The sequence below is a fragment of the Fundulus heteroclitus genome, unplaced genomic scaffold (genome assembly GCF_011125445.2).
Source record: "Fundulus heteroclitus isolate FHET01 unplaced genomic scaffold, MU-UCD_Fhet_4.1 scaffold_359, whole genome shotgun sequence".
In the NCBI taxonomy this organism is placed as follows: domain Eukaryota; kingdom Metazoa; phylum Chordata; class Actinopteri; order Cyprinodontiformes; family Fundulidae; genus Fundulus; species Fundulus heteroclitus.
In genome coordinates this window covers 117,447-127,552 of record NW_023396769.1, presented here as the reverse complement: position 1 = coordinate 127,552, position 10,106 = coordinate 117,447, and the positions used below count along the sequence as shown (strand labels likewise).

General features: G+C 43.6%; 1 long non-coding RNA gene across 1 annotated transcript; it reads right to left on the bottom strand.

Moving 5' to 3' along the window:
* Positions 1-689: 689 nt before the first annotated feature.
* Positions 690-1,776, bottom strand: LOC118559854. Its single transcript, XR_004928977.1, has 3 exons — positions 1,394-1,776; positions 1,211-1,319; positions 690-995 (listed from the first exon to the last, which is right to left on the bottom strand). It is a non-coding gene; the product is annotated as an uncharacterized LOC118559854 (long non-coding RNA).
* Between the last annotated feature and the right edge of the window lie 8,330 nt (positions 1,777-10,106).

The window sequence follows — 10,106 nt, the reverse complement described above, 5'->3', positions numbered from 1 at the left end:
CCAGACGGAGCTAAAGAGGCAGAACCGCTGGGTTCTAGCAGCAGCTGGGAGGAACCAGAACCAGAACCAGCAGTGCAGCGTCTCAGGTCCATGGCTGTGATCACTCTGCAGGGATTCAGTTCCTTCAAGCTGAGATCGGGTTGATTACTTCTGGCAGGACACCAGGGGGGTCCAACACGCGGCCCGGGGGCCATTTCTGGTCCTCTGGTTCACTTTAAACGGCCCATGACCACAACATCAAGATAATAGAACAAGTTTGGCCCAGTTTATGAATACTGAGGATTATTAGGGAGAAAATGTACTTGCAGACTAAAATATTCTAAAAATGAAATTTACAACAAAGTGTTTGTCTTTTAGTAACCTGGATTTATCTTTTATTTGAATTTGACAGTCTGGCATCAATCCAGTGGCTTGTGAAAAGCAGACGTGGGGTCAGCCACTCATTAAACTTGTTGCATATCCATTTATTTGATTGCTAAAAACAATTATAATTCTGTTTTATTTAACTTTAATATAAATAGAACACATTTTTGTGTTCAGAGGTTACTTTGACCCTGACCAGTTGGTTCTGGGTGGTTTAAATCCTGCATGTCGGGGCTATAAAGAACTTTACTACAGGCAGCAGCTATCAGCCATCAGATCAAACGTCATTTATTTATTAATTTTAGTTATTTAATTTAGCTGATGGTCAGTCAGGAAACAGGTCTGGACCCTCAGCAGATCCACCAGAGGAGGAAAGAAGAACTGATGATGAACTAACAGGTCTAATAAAACCGGCCTGGTTGACTGAGGTCTGGGTTCTGCTGGTTCTCCTGCAGCTTGCTGAGGTTGTCGGTTCAGGGCTCTTACCGGGTGGGGGGGCATGTCCATGGGGCAGGAGATTTCAGGTCTGTAGAGTTTCTTTCTGCCCCTCTTGGCCCTCAGGCTGAGGGAGGAAGAGGCGGCTGCTGAGTCTGGGTCCAGACGGCCGCTGACCAGGCTCATCATCTTCTTGGCTGCAGGAACACGGGTCGCCCAGCGTGAAGCAACCAGAACCAGAGGCAATAATCACTGATGAAAGCTGGTTCTGCCTCATAACCACACAGAGAATGAACTTCTTAATCTGGACGGCATTAAATTAGCCTCTGGTAATAAAGTAAAACCCGTTTCTGACTCTGGTGAGCTTCAGCCCACCGGTCCTGGTTCTGGGTTCTTGTCGCACGTTTCTGACCTTTGGAGCCCAGCAGAGTCGGGGAGCTCTGCAGGAAGTCTCCGATCTTCTGCAGCGTGCCGTCCTTCCTGCTGCTCTGGGAGTCAAACCGACAACCTGAGGAAGAGCTCTGACCACAGAAGTACAACAGATCAGCTCTTTGTCTCCAGGTGACCAGTTCAGCTGTTTGGTTCTGGTCGGTACCTCTGCTTTCTTTGGAGTGAGCTTGGTTCTGGTGTTCCTTCGGTTCTCAGTCCCCACTTCCTCCTGCTGACACAGAAACGGACCATGAGCAAGGCATCAGGATTCACAGCGGCAGGTGGGCTTTAAATAAATTCATGAACTTGAAGAAAAGTTGTCACTCCTTATTCTATGTGTGCAGAGTTTGCTGTAAAAAGATTATCAGAGCTTGAATTCATCCTTTTCAACTATTGTCCTGATATCAGCTCTAGAGCCGATATTCACCAGACAATAACAGAGTTATTTATTAAATAACTTTAAAACGGTGTGTAATTGCACAACACTGAAGTCCCGATGTTTGTAAAGCTGCTGAGATTAAACTTTTAGTCTTTTGTACAGTGGCTAAACTTGGTGAAAAAGCAACACAGCTTATCACCCTGAACACCATCCCCACCGTCAAACATGGTGGTGGCAGCATCATGGTTTGGGCCTGCTCTTCTTCAGCAGGGACATGGAGGATGTTTAAAAGTGATGGGAGGATGGATGGAGCCAAAAACAGGACAATTCTGGAAGAAAACCTGTTGGAGTCTGAAGAAGACCTGAGACTGGGACGGAGATTTGTCTTCCAACAAGATAATGATCCAAAACATAAAGAAAATCTACAATGGAATGGTTCACAAACAAACATATCCAGGTGTTAGAATGGCCAGACCTGAATCCAATCGAGAATCAGACACACTTTAATAATCCCAGAGGGAAATTACTTAAGAATCTGTGGAAAGAACTGAAAACTGTTCACAAATGTTCTTCATCTAACCTCACTGAGCTCTATCAGCTTTGCAAGGAGGAATGGGCAAAAATACGGCAAGCGTCCTGCAGCTGTAATCGCAGCAAAAGGCGCTGCTGCAAAATATTAACTCAAGGGGGCTGATTAGTTTACACCCAATTTTTCAGTTTTTCATTAGTTAAAGTTTGAAATATCCAATAAATTTCGTTCCACTTCATGATTGAGTCCCACTTGTTGTTGATTCTTCACAAAAAATCAATTTATAGTGATGATCCATTTAGTTATAAAGTAAATTTAGGAGAGAAATCAAAGTTTTTCTCCAGACATCAGAACCTGTCAGGACGGCGTAGGAAGCCTGGACCGGCGCCGGTACCGGCAGACCGGCTGAACCCAGTCGGTTCAACAGCCTGGGCCTTAATGGACAGAACCGGATGGTTTCTCTGCTGCTGGAGGCGTTAAACTAACGACTGATGGTGATCAGGAGATGGAAACACCAAACATGGCAGATGATGATGGAGACTGATGGTGAAATGGTTCTGAGGGGTTCTGGATGGGAACGTGGTTCTAACTAGAGAAAAGCAAACGGTACCTTATGTGTTTTTTCTCGTTTACTCTTCCTGAAGATGTGAGGCTTAAAAACAACAAGAATTTGGTTAAAAGCAGCTTTAATCTGGTCATTTTCTGCAGATTAAATGTTAACTTTGAATCAGAGTATTTCTCTTCTACTCCAGTAAAAACCAGAAACTGAAGACCAGAGCTGAGAACATGAGCAGAAACGTCCTCAAACGGACCAGAACCGAACCTCCTCCAGCTTCAGTGTTAAATGAAGAGTTAAACATTAAATAATTTCACCTGATGGACCTAAAGATGGACCCACTGAGACCATAAAGTCCAACAGACATGTGTTGGGTCCAGATTTATTCACATGTAGAGCTAAATGAGGACTGGAGTCGGTTTAGGAACCAGTTCAGTTCCTTGGTGGATTCAGAGTAGAGTTTCTGACCAGGCTGCCTGAAATGTTTGGTTACATCCTGAGAATGAAACTGATTTTAAGCTCTGAATACAGAGCTTCAGGTGTCAAAGGTCACCTCCGTTCCAGGTTCTGAACTCTAAAACATTTCCTACAGGTCAAAGGTCACGTCCTACAACAGAAACAGCAAAGTAACCAGAGCTCCTAATGATCTATATTCTAGGAAGGTAAACCCTAAACTCTGAGTAAGATAAGATCTTCATTGATCTCACATTGGAGAAATTCACTTGTCACATCAGCTCAATAGTCAGTCAATAGTCAGGATTAGGAAAGGGTGCATCAATTATATACAGTGTACCTTCCTATATACAGTGGATCAAAAAGAAAATGAGAAAAAAAAGAAAGAAATTGGAGTAGGCAGATGATGTCATGTGTACTTTCGTCAAGTCCGCTGCCTCACAGGCCCCCGGGGGTTGTAAAATTATATATATATAATATATAATAAAAATTATATATATATATATATATATATATATATATATATAGATAGATAGATAGATAGATAGATAGATAGATAGATAGATAGATAGATAGATAGATAGATAGATAGATAGATAGATAGATAGATATCCGGTGGAGAGCGAAGCGAAAGCGGTGCAGCCGGCCCAAGAAGTGCGGTTGCCGTGGAGGCTTAGCAGCTAAGCTAAAGGCTAGCCCATTCAGACCGCCGCTGCCAACCATCTTGGAGGAGGCGGTCTCTGCATCTACATCAATAACACCTGGTGTAAAAATGCTAGATTAGTCACAAGTTTTTGCTCTCTGGACATCGAGCTCATGATTATTAGCTGCAGACCTTTTTATCTGCCTTGACACCGCTGACGTGTGGAAGACTTTGAGAAGAGTCAACCCACGGAAGGCCACAGGTCCTGACAACATACCTGGGCGGGTGCTCAAGGAGTGTGCAGGTCAGCTGGCTGGTGTCCTCACAGACATTTTTAACACCTCGCTGGACCAAGCCACAGTGCCAGCATGCTTCAAGTCTGCCTCCATCATTCCGGTGCCAAAGAAACCTCAAGTCACCTGTTTCAACGACTACCGGCCTGTTGCACTGACTTCCATCATGATGAAGTGCTTTGAAAGGCTGGTAAAGGAACACATCGTCTCCAGCCTCCCCCCAACACACGCTATCTCCTCTGCTCTTCACCTGAGCCTGGCACACCTGGAGGAGAAGAACACGCACGTGCGGATGCTGTTCCTGGACTTCAGTTCAGCGTTTAACACCATCATCCCACAGCATGTGGGATGATGGTGTTAAACGCTGAAAAACTGGAACATCTGGGCTTCAGCACACTCCTTCGCAACTGGGTGCTAGACTTCCTGACCAACAGGCCTCAGTCGGTCCGGGTCGGACAGAACACCTCTGATGTCATCACCCTCAGCATGGGCTCCCCTCAGGGCTGCGTCCTGATCCCCCTGCTGTTCACCCTGATGACTCATGACTGCGTCCCCAGGTTCACCACCAATCACATCGTGAAGTTTGCAGACGACACAACGGTGGTGGGTCTAATCAGGGACGACAACGACCAGGACTACAGAGAGGAGGTTGAGCAGCTGGGGGCTGGTGCAGAGAAAACAGCCTGATCGTGAACGTGGAGAAGACGAAGGAGTTTATCGTCGACTCCAGGAAGAACCGGCCTCACCACGCTCCACTGCTCATCAACAGCTCAGCTGTGGAGGTGGTCAGCAGCACCAAGTTCCTGGGGGTGTACATCACAGACAACCTCACCTGGTCTGTAAACACCACGTCACTGGTGAAGAGGGCACAGAAACGACTGTACTTCCTGTGGAGGATGAGGAGAGTCCACCTGCCCCCACCCATCCTCAAGACATTCTACAGAAGCACCATAGAGAGCATTCTGACCAGCTGTCTCTCTGTGTGGTGTGGAGGCTGCAGCGCCTCCGGCTGGAAGAACGTGAGGAGAGTGGTGAGGATAGCAGAAGGGATCATCGGGGCTCCTCTTCCCTCCATTAAGGACATTTCATCCCAGCGCTGTGTGTCCCGAGCCCGTAACATCATCAGGGACCCCTCACACCCCCACCATGGACTGTTCTCCCTGCTACCTTCTCATCTTCTTCAAAGAAGATGAACCTTGAAGTGGAGACTAGTACCAACAGGTAGGGCTGGGCGATAAACCGATTTTATGGATTAACTCGAGTGTGTAGTTCACGTCGACTTGTTTGAATGAAAATCGGTTTTCTCTTTAAAGTCTAACTCTTGGACTGAATGATGTATTTTAACGCAGATGCATTCAAATAGTCAAGAAGAAAAAAGTAAAGAAATGTATATTATATGTGAATTATGTGCGCCGTTTGGAAGTAATTTCGATAAAACTTGCTGTATAAGCGAAAGAGCCCGAACATTCCTCAATCGGCTGCTGCGGAATGTGACGTCACAAACAGAACAAGCTGCTAACACTACGACTTTTGCTACCGATTTATAAAATTTAATTAATAACTCTTACTCTACGTACAAAAAATGTATAAAAAATGTCTGATACATCTACAAACTCCACCTCAAGCATCGGCGACCCCGATACCGAATATATATACGAGGAAACGGAGTTTGAACAAGGTGAACCTGAGGAGACTATATCTAACCTGCCCAAGACATGGAGCCCATGCTCCATTGTAAGTACCCCTCAAAATCCTCGCTCGTGAAGTGTGAATTGCATAAAATACTTTTGTCACTGCCGGCAATCCGGTCCTTTCGCGTTTCTTTTACAAATTTATCCCATTTCTTTCGGACCTTTGGTCCACCGGCCAAGTATGTAGCGCTACTTTCTGGCCTGCACTATACCGCGGTGAAGTTGGTCTGACATTGTACATTCAAGCTCCGCGGAGTCAGCGGAGCACTCTTGAGCAACAAAAATCAAATCAGATTTGTTGACGGTCACTGGCCGAAATCGGAGTCCTTTGACCGGATCAACCGTGAGCTAGATCCCGCTGACTCCGCGGAGCTTGAATGTCCAATGTCAAACCAACTTCACCGCGGTCTGCACTACAGCCAACTACGCACCTAGAAGGCATTTTATTGTGGACTTAGTTCGGCGATTTTTTTTAAAAGCGCTTGCTCAAAGTAGACGTGGATCAGCAGATTTGGTGTGTGAAAGAAGATACTGAAAAACATGCATATATATCCTTGTTCGCTGTACCGGTTGTACAATGTAAACAATGTGTGTTTCTATGCAAGTTCGCTTTGCGCATTCTCGGTGTTCTTGAACTGACTTCACACGTCGGAAATGGCGGATCGTAAACGAAGGCAGCCCCCCCTCCCCCCGCATAGAGCGCGCATTTACCAAATAGGGTAGATCATTGTTATTGTTTTGATGTGGGTTTTTCGTGCATGTGCGCCGGACTGGTAGGCAAAAGGCGAACACAATGGCGGACGCAAACAGAGAAACCGACGAGTTCTCCACGTATTTTTCTTCTTTACATAACGTATCACAAGATCGTTTTAAGAGTAAGTTGATGGTTGATGGTATCAGATTCCCAGGTCCACACAGCAAAAGCCTGAAGGGATGGAGCGAGTCTGTGAAATGCTGGCCAAGTGTTCCGTACCGCGACATACAGCTGCCTTATAAACACGCCAGGCAGTACACACGAGAGAGCACGAAAGCCCATGAAACCACTGGACGGCTACAATTATTTTAAAACGGGAAAAAGGCTCCAGCAACGCCTGCGACGCTGTTATGGGAGGTTTGGGTGGAATATTAAACAATAGTAACTGAGTTCCCATCTTTACTAAATGACGAGACGGTGGTATGACGTTCCAGCACTTTTATTGAGAAACCGAGCAGAGATCACATAGATGGAAAAGTAATCGCACCCTTCGGTTCCGCTGCAGTCTCTGTCTGCCCTGTCTCTGTCTGTCTCACGTTTCGGGCTTCCCCTAATACTGCACCGTGGCCTTGGTTTGAGACATAACAAAGACAGTCTATCATAGACAATAATCATTCTACGCAGCATTCAGCCTTGCACTCAGCAAACAGTGGATCTTATACACAGCCATCATGTCTCCAGGCCTCCAATGTCCGAGTGGTGTGAGGCCATAGTGACTTAAGAATAATAATTCTTATAACATTCCTCTCTTTTTTTTTTTTTTTTTGATGATGGCGTCGTCAGCATCAAGTCAAAACAAGATGACCCATCACTTGAAAATGTGAACAAAGCACAGAGGAACCATTTCTGTAAACTCGTAAAGTGGGACCCAAAGGGTTCCCGTGTTGGAACCGGATAGTGCTGGAACTTTTAGTACAGATCAACATGAGCTTTAACACACAAGATCAAAGGTTTAGCTTTTATCTACAATTTAGGGTTCATCTAATTAAGTAAGGCCTGTTTTAGGTACCTATGCGCACATTATTTTAAAATTACATTAGACTATGGTAAGCTAAGCCTGTTCAGTAACCAAGGTCGAATCCGTCTACTCTCACCCACCCTGAATACCCCCCTACTCCTTTCTCCACTCACCTGTCCGATTGACAATAATCCACCACTCCAAACTTACAACACCAGGAGCAAAGGCAGGAGAGGTTCAGTGCGGGCAGGGGAATGCCAGAAAAAGCTACCCCTAGGGGGCAGTAAAAACTGGCCAGGTCCCCCTCCCAGGGAGATCTGCTCTCGGCCAATCTGAGCCTGAAAACCCTGTATTGAATCTAAGTGTTAACATTACCAGCTAATATTAAAGGATCTTTAGAGCCAATTCGATCCTGGTTCTTCCTATATCAAATCAAAAGGTGCATAAACCATAGATCTTTGTGTGTCTGAAGCAAACAGTTTCCATTTTTTCATAAACCCATATTGATCAACATGATGTAACATTAAAAAACACAAAAAAAATCAAACATGTGAGTCAGTGGAACAGAGCAGTTAAACAAACAGTAACACAATATGAGAAGAGTTCTAAACGTCAAGAACGCAAAGTTAAGAAAGCCTTCAGGCCATACAGGCACAAGGCAGAAAATAATCTAATCGCGCTTAGGGTCTCTTCAGGCAACTCCTCCCGTTGAAGAATAAAGAATCAGAGTTCTCTGGCTTCTTCATCCCCAGTCCTCTTCTTGGTTCCTCCTCGCAGGCTGGACGATTGAGTTGGATGGTAATAAGTGTTCAGTTCTGGATGGGCACTGAGCATTTTATTTTGCATTTCTCTCTAATAAAACACTTTGTGAAGATGGTCTGCAGACACGAGTCCTTGTTCCCACTAGAGAACAGAAACAAGGTGTAATTAGTGTTCTTATCAAAACCCCTTTCATGTGTCATTTATTAAAACATCCTCCAAGCACTTTCACATTCAAGATATTTCTGTGCACAATTAATTAGCTTTCAGAATTCTGCAATTTAATTATTAATTAAAATAGTAATCTTTAAGTTCAAATGTATCTGCAGTAAATTCATAATAATTCTTAACAGAATGCTTTTAATGTGTGTCTTAACTGTTGTTGTCTGACAGTTGAACTTCTCTGCAACATAATTTCATCAACATATTTGTTTCACGTCATTTCCCATTTTATTTTGAAAACCCAACTGAGAAAAAGAAAGCCTTTCCATGTGAAAGCCTTTTCCTCTTTCTCTCTTTTTTTTTTTTTTTTTTAAAAAAAAGAAGAAAGTGAGGTGCTGTTCTGCACAGAAAAGACAAAATATTTATACCATGCTGTTACTGTTCAAGGACGCCAAGGTTCTACACAACAAAGCAGTGAGCAGGAGAGAACAGGAGCTTTTTGAAAACGTTTTAACATTGCTGAACAACCAAAGCTACTTAAGCAAATCAGAATTAGTTCCCAATTTAATCCTAAAATAAAGTAAACCTTACATTGTGTACATTGTGATTATTTATTTATTTATCTTCTTAAACTGAGGATTAAGGACTTTGATTAAGAGGTTCTTGGATGAACGCGTCTCTGCGTTCCGATTTGTCTAGGCCTCTGCAATCTGATCTATGATCTATGTATTCTGAGTGCCCGGTCAGGAAAAGTTCAAGGTTCTCTGAAGCTTTCTGTTTTCAGCAACCCTGAAAACCCAGAACCTTTACAGTCAGTGTTAGGTGTCAGGTAACCTGTGGGACCACCTCGTCGTCTCTCCGGTTCCACCAGCTGTGTCAAGTCCACAGCAGCTCGTCCTGGGTGCCATGCCCCAGGGGTCTCAACACCCCCCTGTGTGGAACGTCTCTCATTGTAAGGATCTCACCTTATGTCCCGTTCAAGATGTTCTTTACACAACAGGAGTTCCAATGTGGGATGTCTTTGCTGCTTTAATGTTCCTCAGAGAAAACCTTCATTCATTGATACATCATCAAGCTGTTACCCTTTCATCATCACAGCCCCCCAACCATCCTGACCAGATCCAAAATGTCCCCATAATTTAATCTAATTAAATTAATCTTACTTATTTTCTGTATGTAAGACGATAACCAGTAAGAAGATAACCTGATCTAAAGCCCTCAGGTTAACAGTTAGCTAAACTTAGTTTTATGTGTTTTTCCCCTTAGGATGTTTAACTGGTTAAAAAGACTATTGAGTTATTTGTTCTAGTCGAGAGATATTAAATCTCCATAAATATTGTAACCATTGTACCCTGATGCTTTAATCCTAAATTTACCCATGTTAGTTAGTAGGATGTGTCATTATGCTAATTTTATTGCAACCTTATCCATTTTAGCCAGTAACCTTTTCTTGCGTTTTATTGATGCCTGCCAGAGTAGCAGAAATCAGCTTACTCTAAGATGTTCATTAAATGAAATGCTATTCAAAAGTTCAGATTACTCTACTTATATAGTGGAACTAATTAATTAATTTATTTATTTAACTGTTGATATAATACCCACTTAATTCATTAAGTTGCTCTATGATTCCATGAAGTTGCTTCTTTAAAAGTTTCCACCTTTACATAATCTTAATGTGTTTCGTAATGTGTGTTTTGTTTTA